Source organism: Oxyura jamaicensis, chromosome Z (genome assembly GCF_011077185.1).
Source record: "Oxyura jamaicensis isolate SHBP4307 breed ruddy duck chromosome Z, BPBGC_Ojam_1.0, whole genome shotgun sequence".
Classification (NCBI taxonomy): Eukaryota; Metazoa; Chordata; class Aves; order Anseriformes; family Anatidae; genus Oxyura; species Oxyura jamaicensis.
In genome coordinates this window covers 36,276,477-36,299,585 of record NC_048926.1, presented here as the reverse complement: position 1 = coordinate 36,299,585, position 23,109 = coordinate 36,276,477, and the positions used below count along the sequence as shown (strand labels likewise).

At 41.0% G+C, this 23,109-nt stretch overlaps 1 protein-coding gene, 2 long non-coding RNA genes and 1 other non-coding gene across 4 annotated transcripts in view; 2 read left to right on the top strand and 2 right to left on the bottom strand.

Annotated features, from left to right (window-relative positions):
• The first annotated feature begins 1,596 nt into the window (after positions 1 to 1,596).
• On the top strand, positions 1,597 to 1,726 carry LOC118156785. The gene has a single exon (XR_004746438.1).
• Positions 1,727 to 6,681: 4,955 nt separating this feature from the next.
• On the bottom strand, positions 6,682 to 7,944 carry LOC118155879. Its single transcript, XR_004746052.1, has 2 exons — positions 7,712 to 7,944; positions 6,682 to 6,745 (listed from the first exon to the last, which is right to left on the bottom strand). It is a non-coding gene; the product is annotated as an uncharacterized LOC118155879 (long non-coding RNA).
• A 5,197-nt stretch (positions 7,945 to 13,141) lies between these two features.
• Positions 13,142 to 23,109, top strand: part of SAXO1 (stabilizer of axonemal microtubules 1) — a 40,277-nt gene continuing 30,309 nt past the window's right edge. The window contains exon 1 of the mRNA XM_035309475.1: positions 13,142 to 13,264. The gene's annotated coding sequence lies outside the window, so the exon portion shown is untranslated. The remainder of the gene's footprint in view (positions 13,265 to 23,109) is intronic.
• LOC118155880 lies at positions 15,171 to 15,518 on the bottom strand. The gene is made up of 2 exons (XR_004746053.1): positions 15,396 to 15,518; positions 15,171 to 15,306 (listed from the first exon to the last, which is right to left on the bottom strand). It is a non-coding gene; the product is annotated as an uncharacterized LOC118155880 (long non-coding RNA).

The following is a 23,109-nucleotide window of genomic DNA, read 5'->3' as shown; positions in this document are numbered from 1 at the left end:
TAGAATCCTGTCTCTGGAACATGCATTCAGGAACAACACAAATAGGTGCTGGCTGTTAGTGGCATCTGTGGCTGCATGTGGTTCCCAAGCAAAAAAATTAAGATTTGCCTGCACTGGTTATGAATTTGCTTGAAGTGTTAATGAATTCCATCCTATGAATATTGTACAGAGGTGGTGTGAGTCACTTTTATCACCTGGGAAGCCTGAATAATAGCAAAACAAAAGAAGCAATACTAAAACTCTGACTTATTTTCTAGATATTTGTGACTCCATTTGTGAGATAAACTACGAGAAAGATAAGACATCCAGAAGTATGATGGATAATTCAACACTACAACCAACAAGATGGTATGACTTCAATGAAAAATTGATTGGGGGAGAAAAAAAAAGGCAGTGGAAATCAGAGAAACTTATTTGTAAGCATCAGAGGAATATATTTACTTAGCCCACTCCTTACGTGTCATAACTATTAATTGGGCAAGATGGTCCTAAAGTAACTGTGGCTTTCTCCATCTAGAGACAGAGGGACCAATGGGCTGCTGCCAGATGGAATGCCTGGCAGTGGAGTTGCAAGTTCTTAGCTGCAACTTTTTAACAACATTTATTCAAGTTTCAAGAGGCAGAGGGGAAAAAAAGAGAGAATGCTCTTTTTCAGGCTGGGATGAGGTAGCCAATACATAGTCGTTACTGCCTGAGAGCAAGAGAACAGATATTCACACATTCGCTGGTTTTGTGTTTAAAGAAAAAAAAAAAAAAAAAAAAAACACACACACACACAAAAAACAAAAGAAAACTCCAAACAAAACCAAACAGAAACCCCAGACTTGAGCAAAACTATTGTGCTAATACTTTATGAGTGGGGCTTTTCTCAGAAGTCTTCTAAAATCACTTTGTCACTTCTGTTATTACAGTTCCAACAAAAGATTAAAACACAAGACTATACTACTATATACAGCATTGTGAGAGGTTTTTACCTGTCATTTTTTAAGTGCAGGAAAGTTTAATGCCCTTTGAATAATGCTGCTTCAGGATAGAATCCTATAGATAGTTGCAAATTGCCTAATAGAAGAGAGAGGGAGTTAGCAAAGGAAGCTGTCCTATACTTAGTCATCAGCAGCTGTATTTGCACATATGTCTCAAAAGTTGTCCAAATAGTTGACAGTTAAATCCTGTATTTCAGTGCCTTGATACAGCATGTTTTTTTGTCTATTTATGATTGTGAAGATAGCCATCAGTAAGTTAAAGTTGCCATTACTCTTAACTAATTTTGCTATCATTCTTAACTAATGACGGCTGTACATCAGATTGTAGAGTGTTGCCATTGACACTACAGTCATTAGAACTGGTAAGACTTGAGTATTTGGTAGCCAGATGATGCGTGTTTAAATATTTATGAGTTTGCTTTCAAACAGATCTCCGGATATCAGAGGGATTTGGAGGAAGAGTATCTAGGGAAAAGTATGTTATCAAGTCTGCAGAATACTTTCCAGTTATCTTTGATAGCGGAATGTAAAAGACTCCTTTCAAAACATACTGCAAAACCCCTTTTTTTTTCTATGTGGTAATCAAATAAAAGAATTTCATAAGTATAAACTTTGGGAGGCTGATACACAAGTAGGGCTGAGTCTGCTCTAATTGTCACATGTTCTCCCTATAATAAAGTTGCCTTCTGATGACCGGGACGAATTGAGAGAAATCGTAACGGACAGATACGGGGTGCACAAGTATATGATGGAATTTTACTAAGACTTGCATGCCACTTCGTGCCACTTGCTTATTTTTTTCTAAAATGGCTTTTTTTCTTTTCAGGATTTCTTCAGTATCTTTGGACTTCTCAGAAGCATCTGAAAGCAGAGACATATTAATTGAAAAGGTTATTCTTCAGTATTGTCCTAAATGTCAATTAAGTGAAACTTTTATACTATTTCCTTTTTTTGCATTGATTGAAGCCTAGACATGCTTTTTTTTTTAATCATATGACTACATTTCTGAATGAGTCATAGACAGTGAAAGCTAACTGCCAGAAACTTCTGTAAGCACTAGAAAAGGACAGTAAGAAATACGGGCACTTGCTGCTGACTTCTAGCACAACATGCCACTTCTCACAGATTCCCAGCCAGCTGAAACAGTTTTTTTGATATGAGCAATGGTCAGACTGGTTCCTTTAAGCTGTGTGTGAAATTAAGGGGTATAATGGGGCCTAAAGGCAACTTGGATGTGCAGTTGGCCGTTGTACAATTGTTCGCTGCAGTGTGTTAAAGGTAGTTGCAGGTGATGAATAGTTTATTGTAAACACTATTTATGTCCTACTTCTTTAAAAATACGAGTGTCAAAATGGTTTGTGATTAGAGTTTTAGACTTTGAGATATTTTCATTGACATAAACACAGAAGCCATTGCTCTCAGAATTTGCGCAGCAGCTCCTTCATGCTAGTTTTCTGACACTTGAATTTAAAACTTTTAATAATTCCTGTGTATTCCTCTAGGACTTCCATATCGAAACTTACAATGGGAAAGAAAAACCTGTCACTCCAAAGATCTCAGAGAAGAGGGAGGAGGACCTCACCATTTCAGAATCATTGGAGAATACAGTTATCCAGACAGGCTCAGCTGTCCAAAAGGAAGATGCTCTTAAGAAAGCCAGAGATGAACTGGCAGAAGAGGTTAGGAAAAGTTGTGTTTTTTTTTTTTTTTTTTTACATAAATGGTCATTAAGTTCAGAGAACAAATCGCTAATGTTACCATAAATACCTCTTCTAATCTGTTTATATAAACAGATTATTTCCGTTAAGTAGTAATCAACAAATTTTAGGAGTGACCACCCAGTTAACTAAACCTGAAAGCATAGTGCTTGAGTGATGTGTGGAAAAGACTCCACAACCATAGTGTTGTAAAGTAGGCATACTTTATTGCGGTGCACCAGCTGCATTGGGAATAGCTTCCCTCAAAAAGTGCACGCCTGCCCGGTCGTCTCTCACAATTTTATACATGAATACTGTTACGTATAATATGTAACAGTATATATATGAGCTCTAATACATATTCATTGTTTTCCCCAAAAAGGCGGACCTCTGCCAAGTACTCATTTCCATACGCCCCGCCCTTAGCTCCTTCCACTTGCGTCTACGCAGTGCAGCGTGGTGGTCGTGGGCAGGGGTCTTTCAGGATGAAGGCAGCAAGGAAGAGGAGGTTAAACTTTTTACCTTTCTGGACTTTGACATTTTGTTGGATGGTATTTAGAAGTTTTTGTTTATCTTTGCCTTGTTTCCTGCCAACAAGTTGTTCATCCTTCCCTAATGAGTTGTTCGACCTTCCCTCATCCCTTGGCCTTGAGCGCTATCTTCCTTTTTACATCTGCTTCTCATAAGGTTCTCATCTACATTCCCTATAATTAGGATATTTTTAGGTTCTCTTCTACATCCCCAATTATTAGGATATTTTACCATATATGTAGTTAAATACTAATTTGGGTAAGTTTTAGCATCTTCCCCATCTCAATTCCCCCCTTTTCTTCTAAACCAAGTAAATTCTTTTACTTACTACTTATTCCTGGCCTCTTCCCTATACTTCACAGAATCACAGAATTTTCTAGGTTGGAAGAGACCTCAAGATCATCAAGTCCAACCTCTGACCTAACACTAACAGTCCCCACTAAACCATATCCCTAAGCTCTACATCTAAACGTCTTTTAAAGACCTCCAGGGATGGTGATTCCACCACTTCCCTGGGCAGCCCGTTCCAATGCCTCACAACCCTTTCGGTAAAGAAGTTCTTCCTAAGATCCAACCTAAAACTCCCCTGGCGCAACCTAAGCCCATTCCCCCTCATCCTGTCACCGGGCACGTGGGAGAACAGGCCAACCCCCACCTCGCTACAGCCTCCCTTGAGGTACCTGTAGAGAGCGATAAGGTCACCCCTGAGCCTCCTTTTCTCCAGGCTGAACAAGCCCAGCTCCCTCAGCCGCTCCTCATAAGACTTGTTCTCCAGGCCCCTCACCAGCTTCGTAGCCCTTCTCTGGACTCGCTCGAGCACCTCCATGTCCTTCTTGTAGCGAGGGGCCCAAAACTGAACACAGTACTCGAGGTGCGGCCTCACCAGAGCCGAGTACAGGGGGACGATCACCTCCCTGGCCCTGCTGGCCACACTGTTTCTTATACAGGCCAGGATGCTGTTGGCCTTCTTGGCCACCTGAGCACACTGCTGGCTCATATTCAGCCAACTATCAACCATCACTCCCAGGTCCTTCTCTGCCTGGCAGCTCTCCAACCACTCATCTCCCAGCCTGTAGATCTGCTTGGGGTTATTGCGCCCCAGGTGCAGGACCCGGCACTTGGCCTTGTTGAACTTCATGCAGTTGACCTCAGCCCATCGGTGCAGCCTCTCCAGATCCTCCTGCAGAGCCTTCCTACCCTCGAGCAGATCGACACACGCACCTAACTTGGTGTCATCTGCAAACTTGCTGAGGGTGCACTCAATGCCCTCATCCAGATCATCAATGAAGATATTGAAGAGGACCGGCCCCAGCACCGAGCCCTGGGGAACACCACTAGTGACTGGCCTCCAACTGGATTTGACTCCATTCACCACGACTCTTTGGGCCCGGCTATCCAGCCAGTTTCTAACCCAACGAAGTGTGCGCCAGTCCAAGCCAAGAGCAGCCAGTTTCTTGAGGAGAATGCTGTGGGAAACGGTGTCAAAAGCCTTGCTGAAGTCAAGGTAGACCACATCCACAGCCTTTCCCTCATCCACCCAGCGCGTCACTTTGTCATAAAAGGAGATCAGGTTGGTCAAGCAGGACCTGCCCTTCATAAACCCATGCTGACTGGGCCTGATCGCCTGCTTGCCCTGCAAGTGCTGCGTGATGACTCTCAAGATAATCTGCTCCATGAGCTTCCCTGGCACTGAGGTCAAACTGACAGGCCTGTAGTTTCCCGGGTCAGTCCTCCGGCCCTTCTTGTAGATGGGCGTCACATTTGCTAGCCACCAGTCAAGTGGGACCTCCCCTGATAGCCAGGACTGTTGATAAATGATGGTAAGCGGCTTGGCCAGCACCTCTGCCAGTTCTCTCAGTACCCTCGAGTGGATCCCATCCGGCCCCATCGACTTGTGCACATCCAAGTGCCGTACCAGGTCACCAACCATTTCTTCATGGATAGTGAGGGCCACATCTCTCTCCCCATCCCCTTCCACCAGTTCGGGGTACTGGGTATCCAGAGAACAATCGGAATTGCCGTTAAAGACTGAGGCGAAGAAGGCATTAAGCACCTCCACCTTTTCCTCATCTCTTGTAACTAAGTTTCCCCCCACATCCAGTAAAGGATGGAGATTCTCCTTAGTCCTCCTTTTCGTGTTTACTTATTTGTAAGCGCATATTCCTGTGAAACATTGTAATATTAGGTAAACAAATATTCTGAAAAATAAGAGAACCACACACATAGTAAACAATTGTTTTAACAATGTCAAATTTGGTAACCAACTGGTTAGTTTTTCCCATAATTCAGTAAACCCAAGCCAAGGTGTCATCCCGTAACACCTCATGCAGTAAGTGAGTATTTTTCCATATCTCTTCTAAGTCAGTTTCTACTCTCTGGAATTGATCAATATATGTATGGCAACTTTGATTTATTACAGTGCACATTCCCACTTCCTTCACTGTTAAATCTAATGCCATTCAATTTTGTAAAACCACCTTATTGAGAGATGAGACTTCTAAGTGTAGTGCTTTTATTGCGTCTGTGGTGGAATTCTCTATCTGTTCTAATTCGGCTGAAATATTTACCAATATTTCCAATTCGCTTACTCCTAAACTAGGAATTAACCATCTAATGAAACTATGGTATCCTGTAGGCCTTTCTACCAAAGGATTTAGTGGGATTGCTCGAGTTACGCGTTTCCATGGGGAATCTTAAGATTCCCATAGGTACAGCAGGCCCATTATAAAAGAATTGGGAGGTGCCAAATATCCACCTATACAGTGACTCTTCCAATTAGGTGGTAAATTCTTCCTTGCCCTCCCATCACCACATAGCCACCAATACCCTATTCCTAATTTGCACCCACTTTCCAAAGATCCATCCAGCCCAGTCTCCTCATCAGGGTCATATGCTACTTGGATAGTAATATTACAAAATGACCTTAAATTGACTAGATTATATCCACCTACATTTACTATTTTTGAACAATCAGGTTCCTGACCAAAACTAAGCCCCAAATCATGCAAGATCTTTTGTTCATTGCTATCATTGTCCCTCATACATTGACTTTTAACAGTAACATTTCCCCATGCTTGTAAAGCAAATTTCGGTCCCTCAGGGAGGGGTATGATATACCCATTCCATTCCCCAGCATTTAATGGATCACATCTGAATACTATATAATGCATTAGTCCAGTTTCCTGAGAGTATCCCATATAGTGGGATTTCCATATTGTCCCTTGGAAGTGCAGTACATATCCAACAGTCAGACAAATTTAAGGATTGGGCCACTCTTTCAGTTATGTTTACATACGAGTTTTCCTTCCATGCTTGAGCAGATACAATAATTGCAAGCAATGTCCAAAATCTATACATGCTGCCTTTTCAATTTCAACTTACTTGGTCCTGTCGTCTCAAGTGTCCATGGACCATGCGTTGACTTCGGGATTCTCATGTGGTGAATCCATGCAGGTTGTTCTTTAATTTTAACTGCGGTATATAACGTAAGGAGGACCTGAAAGGGTCCTTCCAATTGGGGTTCCAGAGTCTTTTCTGCAAGAGACTTTACATATATATATAATCTCCAGGTTGTACATTGTGTTTAGGTCTATCCAAAGCCCTATTCTGGGTTCCAACTACATGTTTTCCAGTTTTGTTTAATTGTTTCCCTAATGCCACCATAGAGGATGTCATAATTTCGCATCCTGGTTGTGTGGACATCTCCTTCTGTATTCCATGGGGTTGTCCATACAGGATTTCAAAAGGGCTCAATCCCTCTTTTGCTCTTGGCCTTGCTCATACGTGTAGGAGAGCCAAAGGAAGAGACTAAGGCCAGGCCAGATTAGCTTCCTGTCCCAATTTTACAATCTGTTGTTTGATCAAGTGGTTTATCTTTTCTACCTGGCCACTCGACTGAGGACAATATGGGGTATGAAGTTGCCAATCTATACCTAGATGGCGGCTGATTTGTTGCACTATTCTTGAAATAAAATGTGGTCCCCTGTCAGAGGATATAGTAGCTGGTAGCCCAAAATGTGGTATTATTTCCTGTATTAATATTCTTACCACCTCCCTAGCCTTGGCTGTTCTGGTAGGAAACGCCTCTGGCCAACCTGAAAAGGTGTCAGTTAATACCAACATGTATTGGTACCGCCCTTTTCTTGGGAGTTCTGAAAAATCAATCTGCCATTGTTGTCCAGGCCCACTACCCTGTCCAATTTGGCCTATCTCTGACTTTGGAGTATTTTTGGGATTAGTCTGGAGGCAAAGGTCACACTGCTGAGCCACTTGTCTCACAGTGGTATATAGATTCCTTGCTACAATTTCTCTGATCAAATGTTTATATAAGGCTTCTGCTCCCCAGTGCCTTTTTCTATGTTCTTCTTTTGTCAAGAGCCATATCATATAAGAGGGAATAATTATTTTCTCTTGGGGGGGTAAAAGCCCACCTTTCCTCTTTAGAGGAACCTTCTAAATCAGTAATTAATTTCTGATTTTCCTGTGTATATTTAGGCTTACCTTCTAGGGAGATTTGCCCATTGGGGATCAGGGCCCCTTCTGTCTTTACCTCCTTTTTGGCTGCCTGTTTTGCCTCTCTGTCCACCAGCTCATTTCGTTTTTCCAATTCTGAGTTTACTTTTTGGTGTGCTCTGATGTGCATGATTGCCACTTTCTCAGGGAGCTGAACTGCTTCCAGCTACTTGAAGATTTCCTTTGCGTGCTTGATGTTTTTGTCCCGCAAATTGAATAATCTCCTCTCTTTCCAGATAGCTCCATGCACATGTTCAACCCCAAAGGCATATTTTAGGTCCATATATATGTTTATGGTTTTGCCTTGGGCCAATTCCAACGTGCAGGTCGGAGCAATTATTTCTGCCTTTTGTGCAGAGGTGTTCACAGGTAAAGGCCCAGACTCTATTACCTCTTTGCAAGTTGTAACTGCATAACCAGCGCGTCGTTTTCCTTTGATGATGTAGCTGCTCCCATCTGTGAACCAGTTTTCGATGTTATCCATAGGATTATCTTTCAAATCTGGATGGCAGGAATATATTGCTTTGATGGTCTCCAGACAGTCGTGATACACTGATTCCCCTGTATTCCCACTAAGAAAAGAAGCTGGTTTGACAATGTTAGTAACTACAATTTCCACATCATCATTGTAGCCTGATACTTCAAAAATCTTTGGGGGGGGGAGCCAATGTCCACCTTTTGCTTCCAGTACTGCAGATACCATATGGGACACTAATAGTCATTTTCTGGCCCAAGGTGAATTTTCGGGCCTCCTGGATGTTTAGTACTACAGCCATGACCGCTCACAAGCATCCAAGCCATCCCTTTGCAGTTGTGTCCAATTGTTTGGAAAAATTAGGTAACTGCTCTACGGTTTGGGCCTAGGTCTTGTGCTAATATTCCCAGGGCAATCCCCTGCTTCTTGTGCGGAAAAAAGGAAAAATTGGTTACTCACATCTGGGAGTCCCAAGGCCGGAGCTGACATCAGGGCCTTCTTCAGTAGCTTGAAAGCTTGTATTGCTTCCTTGTTCCATTGGAGGCATTTCTGTTCAGTAGTTGTGAGTGCATACAGGGGTTTAACAAGCAGTCCATAATTATAAATCCATAGACGGCACCACCTGGTCATACACAAAAAGGACCATAGTTCCTTCACCATTTGTGACCTTGGAGTTCGGCATATTGCCTCTTTGCGAGCCTGTCCCAAGGTCCTCTCCCCAGCACTGATTTCATATCCCAGATAGGTTACCTGTTGTTGCACTACTTGGGCCTTTTTCTTAGATATTCTGTACCCTTGGAGTCAGAGAAAATTTAGCAGATTCACTGTCTGTCAGGCAGGTGTTCCTTGTTCTAGCAGCAATCAGAATATCATTAACATATTGCAATAATTTCCCTTCTCCTGGTGGGGCCTCCCAGGATTCAAGATTTTTCGCTGATTCCCAAATATTGTGGGGCTATTCTTGAATCCTTGGGGTAACACTGTCCAGGTGAGTTGGGTCCTATGCCCACTCTTGGGATTTTCCCATTCAAATGCAAATATGTTCTGGCTGGCTTCATGGAGAGGGAGGCAAAAGAAGGCATCCTTTAAGTCTAAAACTGTGAACTAGGCTAGTTCTGGTGTTAATACAGTTAATAGAGTATATGGGTTTGCTACCACTGGGTAGAAATCCTAGGTTATGTTATTTACTGCCCATAGATCCTGGATCACCCTATATAACCCATCCGGCTTGCAGACAGGTAACATAGGGATATTAAAATCGGATTCGCATTCCCTCAACAATCCTAATTTCAGAATTTTTTCTATTATTGGTCGAATTCCTTCCCTGTTTTCTGGTTTAGAGGGTACTGCTTGACCCTTACTGGCTGCTTTCCCTTCTTGAGTCTACTCTCAACGGGGAGCATTTTTAGCTCTCCCAGGTACATCAGTAGCCCATACCCCTGGGTCTACCTGGTTTACAACGTCTTCATTAACTTTTCCTTCCATTGGAAGGTTGACTAGGGCGAAACTCATGGTCTGTATATATTGTTGATCATTTACCTCCAATTTCCCCTTTTTTGAATTTTATTACTGCTCCTAATTGCTCTAATAAATCTCTACCTAAGAGTGCCCATGGGGAACTGGGCATATATAAAAATCTGTGTATGTTCCATTGTTTTCCTAACTTGTATTTAAAAGGCTCACAAAAATAGGCCTTTTCAGCTTGACCAGTTGCACCTTTTACCTTAACGTAATCATTCCCTGAAGGCATTAAGGCTTGATTTAGAGCCGAGTACGTTGCCCTGTATTGACAAGGAACTTCACTTTCTTCTGTTCCTCCCCTAGCTTCATTATAACCAGTGGTGGAGGATCCCACTAGGGTAGATTCCCCAGGTCCCTGTTATTCCTGCTGATATCAGGGGCCGATTACCCGAGAAAAAGGCTAGCCAGTTTGTCCTCCGAAGCCAGGTCCAAATTGTTTGTTTGTTTGTTTTCTCCTCTTTTTTCTTATTTCTTTTTCCATTGCATTTCAAAGTTGCTCCAAAAAATCCATAGGGGTTTCTTTTGGACTTTGTTGGAAGCAGATTCTCAATTCCCAATTTAGCCAGATTTTAGTATTTACATAACTGTTCATAATTTCCGGGATGATTAGGGTCTCAGTGGGGGTCGGTCAGGGGAATGCAATTGTCAACAGTTCCCTGAGCGGTCCCATTGGCAATCTGAGCTCGCACATGAACTCAGGTTGTTATAAGAGTTAACTGCTTTTCTGTTTCCATGACAACTCTCTCGGACCCACCTCCGTTTGGCCACTCTACCAGCCACTTCCCAGGATGCCCTCGGGGTTCATGTCGAGCACTAGACATCTCTATGCGGCTTATCGACCTCCCCAGCCAATTGGCTTGCCTTTATCAAAGTATACCATTTGTCCAGTAAAAGGGAAAGGGCAAAAGGGAAAACAAAACAAAACAAAAACAAACAACAACAGGCAAAAGGCTGTGAGGAAGTGCAAAGAAATTACTCTCTATTTCCCACAAATGAGCGATGCTTGACCACGTCCTTGAAGCAGGGCCTCAACGCATGTAGCGCATGTGTAAAAACATGGTTTTATGAGAGCCCATCCCTCCCTTCTTCTTCCTTTTTCCACCTTTTACTGTTGAGTGTGACATCATGTGGTGTGGAATATCCCTTTGGTTGGTTTAGGTCACCTGTCCTGGTGATGTTCCTTCCTCACCTTTTGCCCACCCCCAGCCTGCTAGCTCTGGGGGGTGGGGAGGGAGTTGTTAGAGGGAGTCCTGATGCTGTGCCAGCACTGCTCAGCAGCAGACACAACACTGGTGTGATACCACTGCTGTTCTAGCTACAAGTGCAGAGCACAGCACTGTATGGGCTGCTGCAGGGAAAGGTAACATCCCAGCCAGACCCAGTACATCATGAAGTGAATAGTGCTTTCAGTAGACTCATGGTATGATTTTTACCACCTCACATATTTTAATTTACAAATGACTGCATATATTTAGAATTTAGCAGTTCTTTTTGTTTCTGAAACTCTATGAGCTAAATATTTAACAGGCTTGGGGTTCCTAGGCAAGGATTTGACCTTTTTGTTTCAGGTATTCTAGTTAAGATTTAAATGAGGCATTCCTTTAGAAAACTTATCATTAAATTTACCATAGATTGATTTGGAAAGTAAATTGTATCTTTCACTGAAAGGGGTCAGTTGTTTGTTATCTGCTAAAATGTTCTGTTGTTGGAAATGTAGTTCTAATCTTAAATCTTGTACTATTCTTGACCAGTGTCTCAAATATCCTCTGAGCACATTTTCTTATTTTTAAGATGGATTCATAGATGACCAGGGAGCTTCAAATCAAATTCTGATTTCACTCCTGTATCTTAATTTTATGTTTGTAGGTCACCGTGCTCATTTTTAAGCCCAAACAGTAAATTGCAGATGAGTCAAGAGGTTCCGAATTCTTCAAATTATTTGGAGAATGGGATTTGCTTGGGTCCGTAGGCTAGCAGAAACAAAGAAGTTATAATTTTGTTTTCTCAGAATTTGCTCTTTTCTAACACTGTACAGGTTGCAAAAACTGTGACATCTGAGTCACCTCAGAGTGGTGGAGGAGAAGGATTAACATTAGAAGATCTCATCAGCTCACTGACTTTTAACCCATTTTTGACAAGGCAACAAATTCCCCGAACCCCTGAAAATCTGCGTAAGTCTAAACCCTGCTTTTATAATACTCAAATGTGATTAATTCATTGGCACTGTAGATACCACACAAGAAGAAAAGAGCAATTCACCTGCTGAAGCTGCAAGTTATCCTGTCTCCTCTTTGTGTAACACAGTGTGCTATGACTAATGAACACTGTAAATTTGCTTAAACGTGGATGTTCCCTGTGAGTGGAGTCCCTTTCTGCTGTGGGGCAGATGGCTGGGAAAACTAGCCTAAGCAGAGTAAAGCAGTTACTACATCCTCTTTGTGGATTGCTTATGTTACTAAAGTGACAGAAGAGAAATACACTGATGGAGAGTATGAAAGAACTAAAATTTTACCTGGGTTTGTTTCTTGTAGTTACTGAAATCAGAAGCTCGTGGAGAAAAGCTATTCAAACTGACGACTCATCAGACGTAGAGCTGGCCCCAGCTGAAGTCATGGCAGAAGAAGCTCCAATGGATGCTAGTCCTACAGTGCAGAATAAAGCAGATCCTACTTTAGTCTGCTCTACCTCTTCATCTCCTGTATTTGACTCTGACTCTCCCTTGTCAGAAACAAAGTCCCAACTAAGTTGTAAAGAATTTACAGCTCAGAACCAGATGAGGATAAATCATATCAGTGGATGTCCAGTTTGGGAAACATCCAGAGTGCAAGAGAATGAGAGCAATAAAGAACAGGAATTGGAGCACGCTGTTTTGAGCAGTTTTGTAGAAAAGACAGAAGAATCTACTTGTTTACATGTAGAGAACAGCATAAATACTCCAGATATTTTTTCAGAAAGCAATAGTAGAATAAATACTGTACCCTCAAACCAACTTTGGGATTCTCTAGTGGATAGAATTCTGCAGTGGGATACACCTTCAGTGTTAAGTTCTGACAGCTGTGAAATAGCCGAGGCAGGGATACTGCATGAGACTCTTCCTAAAGAATTTGATAGCATAGATCCTAATAAATCCACAAGCTCGGAGTCTGATTTTGATGTATTGAACAGCAAGGATGTACCAGGTAGTACAAAAATCAAAGGCTGTGTTCAAAAATCAAATCTAGATGTACAGTCTCTGTTCAGCAGATACGAAATGCTGAAAAAGAATGCATTTGGAAATAGAGAGAAACTGCATCAGGCACATACTGGAGATGAATCTGTGAGTTATATATCCGACCTAAATCTTAGACCAGAAAAAGAAAGAGATGACTTGTGCAGCACTCTGGATCTGTTCAGGTTGGATGAAGAATTTACCAGGACACCATCACCATTATCTTTTCCGAAAGGAAATCATTCCCTGTCACCTTTGCTGATGTTCTCTCAAGATCTGGAGGAAATGGCATCAAGGATACACAAAATCCAATTAGACTTAATACATAAACTGAAGGGTAAGTGTCCATGTATTTGTGCTAAAGTAACAAGGTGTTGTCGTCCATTTTGACTGCAGATGTATTGCCATAGGTGTCCTACTCTGAACAGCTGAACCTTGATAGGGAAATGTGGGATGAAAGATTATTTGTATGCTTATTCCCTATGGAAGATGAGACAAAAGCAAAGCAAGCAGGCTTCCTTTCTCCAGTTTTATCAGCATCTTGCAAGTAGGAAAAAAGTTATTGTTTGACTTTCTAAGGAAATCTGCAGCTGAATCTGAAGTTAAATTTCAAGAATTCATGAAGTTGATATGAAATAATGTTTAATCTGAGCAAGTTTGGCTATTTAGAAACTCACTGTAGGTAACTGGAACTTTTTTGGTTTCAGTCAGGTGTGCATAGTCTGTAATACTTACTGGTATACTTTTTATTACGAAATATCCCCTTCCCTGGAAGTGTTCAAGGCCAGGCTAGATGGGGATTTGAGCAACCTGGTCTAGTGGGTGGTGTCCCTGCTTATGGCCGGGGGGGAGGGGGTGGTGGAATCGGGTGATCTTTAAGGTCCCTTCCAACTCAAACCATTCTATGATTCTCTCCTGAATTCCAGCCTATCCCCTGTGCTTCCAGTGTAGTGTCCTCTTTGTTTAACCATTGTTGCAGTGCTTAATGAGATCCAAGGTTAACTTCTGATATACATAAGTGAAGATGAGCCAGTAGTAGTTATACAGAAGGTTGTTTCACGGAAACATATGTTTTTAGGGGCATGATGGTAGGAGTTTAGCAGAACAGGTTAGTCTCAAGGACTAGTGAGATTTGTGTTTTGCTATGGATTGCCAGTTTAAATTATCAAACAAAGTTTGTGATGCTTTTTCAAGTAGTGCTTGAGGAGGAAAGCTTACTGTATGCCTGACTCATGTTGTTTGTAAATTTACTTGTACATGTTTTAGGTCAGATTGCTTAGTTCTGCTTTACAGTAAACTCACTTGGAGTAAGAGAAATAAAGTCCTCCTGCTATGAGTCTGCTGGTTACAGCTCTGAAAAATAACTTTGACTTTCTAAGGCGCATAGTCTTTTCCCCCAGTGTTGTAATACAGAACTTAACACTTAATTAGTGTTGTTTTAGTGTATTATTTTGTGAAAAGAGCAGGTGGGGCTGTGATGGAAGTTGATTATGAAAATGACTGTGCCTTTTTTTTATTTTCCTTATCAAACGGTAGAATATAAAATATTTTGGACTAAGCTACTGCCAGTATAGGAGGCAACCTGAGCAAGGCTTCTAAGCATTCTCTTGAAATGGAACATGAACACTTGTGCTATCTATTTTCCTCTTAATTCTGCTGTACAGGTGCAATAAAGTAACTTAGCATTTGCTTCAATTTGTGGCTGTACTGGGAGCAGATAATTTTATCAGACTGGAAACAACTAACAAAATTAGAAGTAACATTTTATATGTTTTCTTTTAATATACGCCAGATATTTCTGGAATAGTATATCTGCCAGTTAATTGAATATTACACGATGTTAACTAATATGTTTTTTATTCCAGATGAAGAGCAGTTGAATGAGAAGCTGGGCACAAAGGAACCATCATCAGGATAGAATTTGTAGAGCATAATCACAACCATATTAATATCATAATGGTGCACTTGCAAGTGTAGTATCTTCTCCAAACACTACTCAGATGAGAAGTTGTGGTCCTTTTATTTCTTGATAAGCCTATATTCCAGACTGGCTGTTCAAGCATCATTTGTCTTCCCTTGTTCCTCCATGTAATCCACTTCAGTATTCTGCGAACAGCTATGTACAAAATGATATATTTTGTAAACACAGTTTAAAAAAATAGCAGATTATTTGGGCATGACATCATTTTATAAGATGGAAAAACAGAGACTCAAATGAGAAGTAATGAAATCTTCTTCACTTCTTTTCCAAAAAATGTGTGAATTTTGTGCTCTCTCTTCGTATGATTCTCCTCTCCTTTTGAGACTTCTAGTCAAGTATTGCCATCTGTTTTCCTGGTTGATGAAGACCCCACTTTATTAAAAAAAAACAAACCTACACTGAAGTGCATATTCTTCTAGACAGTTTAATGACCTTTTTTTTAAATGAAGTTTTAAAAATTTATGGTTTGTGATAGTGTTAACGCTACTTTGTTTTTTAATAGTAGATATTCTCTAATAAATTTATATAAGTATGTATATTATAATGTATACATACATGTAAATGACATTGTGATGTAGCTAACTGACAATATATAAAATTGGGGAAAAAACTAAAAGTTCAAATTCTTCCAGATAAACTATGTAATGTAGGAGTACTCACCCTAACCTTATGTGTTTATGGTATTTTGAAGCATTTCAAAGCAATGTTGTTTTTCAGTTCTGGTGTATCTTTCTCATCTTTTCTTCCAAAACAGTTGGAGAAAGGTTTTAAGAAGAACCTCAGCCTACATATGACATTTGCCTTTTAAAGCAGAATTTGACAGGTTTAATGAAAAGAGATTTATGTGGCCAGTTGCGGAAGTTAGAAGGTGGCTGCGGACAGCTAACTGATTGAAGCTACTTTGTTCTTGTACCAAAGTACTAGCAGCAGAACAGCTAAGAGGGGAATGCTTTGTAATACTCCATTTCCTTGTTGATCTAGTCATGGTCAAACAGAAAGAGAATTGGAAACTCAGACAGTATCTGTGGGCAGTCTGGAATAAATAGAGCCGTGTTGCTTGCAGAACTGTGCTCTACAGCCTGGCGCTGGTGACTTCACAAAGGCTTCCCAGGTGACTGTCCCAAGGAGTAGTGCCCTGATCAGGCGGGCCCTGAAAGCAGGACCTACAGAGCTCTGGTCAGGACGCCACCAGGCCAGGGAAGGAGCTGATGAGCTGGGATGTGCTCTCTCAGTACAGTGTACCATCATTGTGTGCTCTAATGATGCTTCTGGAGGTTCCAAGATTCTTTTCTGATACCACTGTCTCCAGGGACTGCTGCTGCTAAAGAGACTTTTCCGCTGTAGAGCATTACCCCATCTGTAACCATTTTTCTTAGCAAACATGCCTCCCATGTCTCCTGTGCCTTTGCACAAGGTTGCATCCTTGAAGAAATGCGTTTGTCAGCTGTGCTCCTGCGGGTATGTAAAAGAGGCTGGGGGAAGGAGTTTGGAGTAGTAGTTCCTTGGCTAGCAAGCTGCAGTGCTCCTTAAGGCTGCAGATGTTTTTGACTGCTATAAGGTGGCATATCGAAAATTAGAAATAAAGGTATTTTAGAGCAGTTTTAAAACAGTAAGGATTTTTTTCCACATAGTGCCTATGGAATATTAAGGTCCTTGGTTTTGTCATAAGAGTAAACATGTCAGAGATACTTCCCACTTCGGCTTATGTAAGCGATTGCCTCTCTAGGAGGAGAGCTTTAAACTTTGCCCACAAACCTGCTTTTGAATAGGTGTTACTGTCTTTGGTAAATGTTTTATTTAGTACAAAGTGATACTTCCTCTAAACATGCAAATTCTGGAAAAGATGCAGGGTGAGAGCTTTACAAATAGAAGAGAACTGAAAATATCAGGATGCAGTAGTAGTTAATTGTAAGTCTTGCGAGTGTACGCAAGCTCTTTTCTTGAAAGTAGTAATGAGCTGTAGGCCTTATGGCATAAGATCTGTTTTCCCATACTTGCAGGTTAAAAGTAAAATTATGATTAGGTAGAAAAAATAATCTTTGACTCTTGCCTTAGCTTGCTTTAAAGTTGTTAAATTATGAAGACAGTAAAAAGCAAAAAATGCCCACACAGAGTTCACATCAGCCTGGCATGCATTATTTTTATTCATCATTAGTAGCGAATGCGTGTACTCCAAAAGGAAAACTAACACAAATGTTACCAGACTATTAAGCTGTATGTTTTAAGTGTTTTTATCAAAGTCTTACTGATAAGATACAAACACCTCTGCTCCTTCCATTGTTCATCCTGTATTTATTGTTCCTTTTTTTGATTGGTATTTAGATTTGACTTTGGAATGTGTTAAAGAGAGGAACAACAGCAATTTGATTATCCTGTTAGGGGGCCATGGTATCAAGAACCTAAATTTATAGCACTCAGATCTGGATTGAAAGGGTTCCTCTGGTTCTGATCAATTACCATATAGGCCCATCTTTGAGGCTCTCAGTAGTCTTTCAGGAATCATAGAATATCCTGAGCTGGAAGTGTCCCACAGGGACAATTGAGTCCAAATCGGGTCCCTGAAGGAGTTAGATAAGCTGCTAGGATAGATAAATATAAAAGACGTAGACAATAGCTTGATTATGGCGTACCTTAAGAAAAATTAAACTGTTTGGATGGTGCCATGTTCACAGTTCTGGATTAAGAAGTAACAAAGTAAGAGCAAAGAACTTTGAGCATGGATGTTGTTTGCTTCCTGTGAATACCTGGCCTCTGATCGCAAGAGGCGATATATTAAAGAAAAAATGGTGTGCTTTAGGAATCTTTTTTTTTTTTTTTTTTTTTTTTTCCTGATTACAGGCAACTAGAATATTATGGGTTTTGTGCAGTAGGTAGTAGTTCACTTGTGTACTGGTTTGTGGTGAATAGTTGGGGGAAAAACTATGTTAGTAGTGTGCAATGTTTTTGTGACTTCTAAACAAACGGGTGTTTGCTGAAGTGGAAGACAGTGTCCATGACATACAGCATTAACTGTCTAAGGCACGCATCCTGCTGTACTTTCCCCTTAAGTTTATGGAATTCATTTTCTGATTAACTTCCCAATCAGAAGATTCATAGGAGTGAGAAACGTGTGCCTCTGCAGTTAGTTAGGTGCACTTACTTGCCGTTTGTTGCATTCAGATTGTCCTGTCACAGCTTTGCGACATGAAGTCTTTTAACCCGGCTGTTACAGCTAATGCAACACTTGCAACAGCAACCAGCCCATGGGCACGTAAGTCCCATATCAAAGCTACACATTTTCTAATGATTCCAGAGTTGTTTGGTGCTCAGCACTTCTCTGATGTTTATTACACAACTACGAAATGGTTACCACGACATTTATGGGTGCGTCCACGTGGGCAAACATAAATACACGTGTGGAGTAGTAAAAATGCGTGCATCATTCTAGACAGGGCAAATTCACACCAAGCAAAGGTAAGGATTCAAGTGTAGTAGAGAGCAGTCATGCAAACCGGCTTTTTGTAGCAGCAGCAACAGCAAGGTGTTTCAGACAGTGAGTCTTTTATATTTATCTATCCTAGCAGCTCTGGTAAAGATTTGCAGGAGAGCTGTCTTTCCACCTGCAACACTTAAGCAACTTCAGGTGGGCTAACTTGTTAATCATGGCACCACTTGGAAGTGGCTCTTCCACATAATACGGAGAGCAGCTTCTGGACCGTGCTTCCTACCTGGTGTTACCTGCCTTCACTCTGGTCTATGCGGGGCTGTTCAGCTGTGCCTGGTGTGTTGCATGAAGGCTCACAGCTGGGGAACTGTTTAGTTGGCATAAAGCAGAAATGCAGAGGGTTAGAGTATTGTTCTGTTCCTATTCTGGGTACATCAACAATTCTAAGTCATGTATCCCATCTGGTGGTGCTTTTCTTTGTCACGAACAGTGGTTTCTGGTACGTTTACATATAGGCAGAGACATCCCCATGAAGTGGATCTAATCCATAATCACTCATACATGTTTTTTCTGGCTGCTTAACTCTCTTCCAGCTGCAAGCATTTTAGTAGTAAGCAATTATGAAAACTAGGCAGGCAAAGCTGCAAGAAGCTGTTTCATGTTTAACGGAAAGCAACACAGGAGCCAGGGACACAATTCCATCATTTGTGTTTGTGTGTGGACATCTTTAATTGGTTAAAGAGCTTATTTACACACTATCCTTTGTAAATAAATTAGTAAAACAATTGAGCAAAGACAAGCAGACTAAGAACAGTCCTTGTCCCAAGAGACTTTCAGGTGAAGACAATTCTATACAGGAAGCCTAGTTAGAGGTGTGGAAGACGTGTTTTAAATCCAAATAGGACTGGTGATGTCTGTGCTGTAGCTCCTACAGATAATACTTGAATGAAATCACAGGTTGCAACTGGTAGCTGTTGCAAGTCAAGTAGATGGTAGCTAAAGTAGCCTGTGAGAATTAAAGGAAGTGGTGGGCTGTGTGTTACCAACGTGATTCAGAATAACATAGAAAGCTGTACATGTGTGCAGGAACAGTGCTGTACAGATAATCAAAGATCATTAGGTAAACTGTGAGAAAAATCTGTTTCCCTTGTCCTTGGAACAGGTTTGCTTATAGCTATTCTGGTTCCACATTGCATTACATCCTCTTCTGACATGGAAATAGTGTTTAGATCTCAGTCTGTTTGTGGTAATGGAAGGACTAAATCAAAATTCCTGGTAGTAACTTCTGTCAATGTGAATTTTGCAGTGTAGGTCATCTCAGGCTTTGAATCCAGGCAGCTCAGCCATTATTCAGTGCATACTCCTGTCTGCTTACCTAGTCCATGGCTCACCAGTTTGTTTGTGAGAACGTTAAGGGAGTTAATGTCAAAAGCCTTACTGAGCTTGAGGTAAGCAACATCCACTGCTTTCCTCTAGAGCATCCACCAAGCCAGTCTTAGTGTTGCAGAAAGCTATCAGGTTGATGTAACCCTGATTTCCCCTTCATAAATCCATACTGACCTCTCCAAATCACCTTCTCGTCCTTCACATGCCTGGAATTGGTTTTCCAGCATTGTTTGCTCTGCCATCTACCCAGGGTGATGGTGAGGCTGACTGGCCTGTGTTTCCTGTTCTTGGTCTTAAAGATGGGAATGACAGTTGTTCCCCCCCCAGTCCTGAGGAGCCTCTTCTTTGGGGGTTGGACACAATGATCTCTTAAGGTCCCTTCCAACCCCTACAATTCTGTGATTCTGGTTGCCACAACCTTCCAGTGTTAGCTGAGAGTATCCTCAAAATGATATGAGTGAACTCCCCTAGCACTTGTGGGTGCTTCATGGACTGGGTGCTCCATCAGGTGCTATGGATCTGGGTATGTCCAATTTGTGTAAGTTTCCTGACATGATCCTCCTCCTCCACCAGAGGTAAGTCTTCCTTGCCCTGGACTTACCTGCTAACATCAGAGACATTGCTGAAGGCTGGTGGCCTTCAGCAGAGACCGAGGCTGAGGCAGATTCAAAGGAAGTATCATTCAGGGAGGGTCAGCAGCTATTTATAGAATATCAAAGCTGATACTGAACTGAAATGCAAACCAGTGGTGCAATGTGAGAGTCATTCCCTGGGGCTTGACCAGCTATAGCTATGCTGGTTTTCCAGGCAGGTTTTCTTCAGTAGGAAGAACAATCTCTGTGGTCGTGCTGGTAGTTGTCTCTTCAAGTTACCTTTCAAGATTTAGTCAAAAGAAGAGTGTATTTTCAGCTGAGTAAGCTTTATTCAATATATATCTATAGCCACTGTTTCACAAACATGGGAAGTGCTAAAAATCAGAAAATCACGAGTTTATCAATTTTGAAGTATTGTCTTTTATTTTTTCATATTTTTTTTTTGAATAGGTAGGAGTGCAAAATTAATATTTATATAATTTCTTTTTCAATAAGGGTAAAGAAAATGTATCCAGAAGAGATGAGAGTGTTTGTGATGTTAGACATTCTGAGATATCTTTTTTTAGAGGCGTCAACATGGCATTATAGCAGTATACAGTTCTGGAAAACAATAAAACATGAAAGTCTCAAACTATTAAATGGGTTAAAATGGAGATAGACTAGCAAGAAACAAAAAAATAGCTTAATTATGTTGCTTCAAAATCTATGTATTTTCATGGGTCATTGAACAACTAACTTTACCTTCTGATGGAAGACAGCATTCAAAAATGATGGGGTCTTCCTATTGAAGGTTAAGGTTATGCCAGCACAGCTCTTGGTGAGGTTTTGAAGATAGGTCCTGGTACACCTGTTGTGTTTCTGAAGACAGCAGGGCACTTGTGACCTTCAATCTGTTTTCAGTTTCGTTGCTAGAATCCTTTCTTTGCTTTTCAGGCTCTGATGAAACTTGCATGTGAGTGCACCAGAGGTCTGTATTTCCTTAAGGAAAACAGTGGCTGTACTGCATATGAGTAGTGTATTTCTGTGAGCCTTGTTGCCATCTGCACGTAGTGCATATGCCTTTTTGTTACATGGTCTGCCGGAATAATTTGCAGACCTGTATTTTGTGCCTCTGGCAACAGCTGACACTCAGTTGACCTATGGCAGTAGTGCCTTATGAGTAATCTTACTTCAAGTGTGTTGTTCTAAATGTTTGAAATAGGGTCTCTCTAAATTACAGTTTGACGTGTGAGGCAACTTCAGTTCAAGAGCTCGTTGTGGTTGGAATAATGCTAAAGGTTTGCAAGTTGTCACCTTTCTGCTAGATATCCCAGGCATCACAGCTAATGTCACAGTGCCCCTTAAACAGCTTTCTCCTCTGTCTTCCTTCTCCATCAATTTGGTTATATTGTGAAAAATTTGCTGCTCTTCATTGCACATATGAAAATAAGTGACCTGGGGATGTGAATCCTGCATTTCCCCTTGGAGTCACCACATGTAGGTTTCTCAAATCACAGGCTCCCGCATGCTGTGAGGAACATTTCACAGCTGCAAACACTCAATGAAAATAACAGGCAAGAATCAAGACTAAGTGATAGGAGATGTCAGTGGAGTGTCACCTGCTTATACTCGCAAATCTGGCTTGGTTAACATAAACCTGCTTTACCTGTTTAGTATCAAATTCCATCTTTCCTCATTTTAGGAGAATTAGAGAGTTTTAGAAGAACAATAGATTATTTTGTCTCTCCTGTTTACAGTGCATGTAAATAGATGGCTTTTGAGGTGTATTTTAGTGTTGCTGGATTGGTCCATTTCTTCAGGTAGAACAGCAGTACTACTCACTGCTGAAGCTGCCTTGTTCCTCTGGCCAACTGTTCCCATTACTCTAGGTATAGTAAAGGGTCAGAGAAAGGGGGTTTGTGATAAGGATCGTTACTCCCTGTGAGATCATTATTTTGTGATCCCACAAGAGACAATTTTAATCAGCTTGTTCTCTCGAAGTTATATCACTGCATGAGTCACGTATACCATCTGCTGACTGTAAGATAAAAGCTCAGGATAATGGGAGCAAGCAAGAACTGATTGGTTTTGCCTATAGTTCATCTTCACCAGAAGATGGCAGCAGGCTGATGTTAGTCACAAACTTTCCTGATGCTTATTGTTTGGTAAATTTTGCGATACTGTTCTCAATATTTGGAACTGAATAGTTTGCCATAGCTGACAGTGTGAAATGGACATTGCAAAGCACTGCGTGTCAAGCAGTTTTGTGGCTTTATAGGTCTGTCACTCTGCTGGCCTGCAGTCCTCTTCAAGTCTTGGCTTTTGTTCCTAAACATCAATGACAGAATTTCACTTGTCAGCCTCTCAATAACATTTAGTTTGGAAGAAAAATCAAAGCAGGTGGAGCTGATGCTTAAAGTCATTTGTATTTATTGCATATTGCCTTTGAGTTCAGGCAAATATTTCATTCTGTTAGAATTAATTTGCTTGGCAGTAAACTTCAGTTAAGTCTGGATGTACATTTTCTGTGAGAAAGACAGCAAAATTGGAGAAAGAACTGGAACTGATATTGTATGATGCAGAAATAATTCCTATTTGCACTGAGAAGCCTATGTAAACATTGATTTAAAAATGTGGAGTTCAGCAGTTCTGACAGATGTTTTGTAGTATCTTTAGTGGAAAATAAGCTACGTTAGCCAGAGAAACAAAGATTTTTTTTTTTTTTTTTTTTTTTTTTTTTTACCCTGTAGCTATAAATTAATCTTTTTGTAGAGAATATTTATAAAATAATAAAATTTGTATGTTTAGAAAAAACCGTT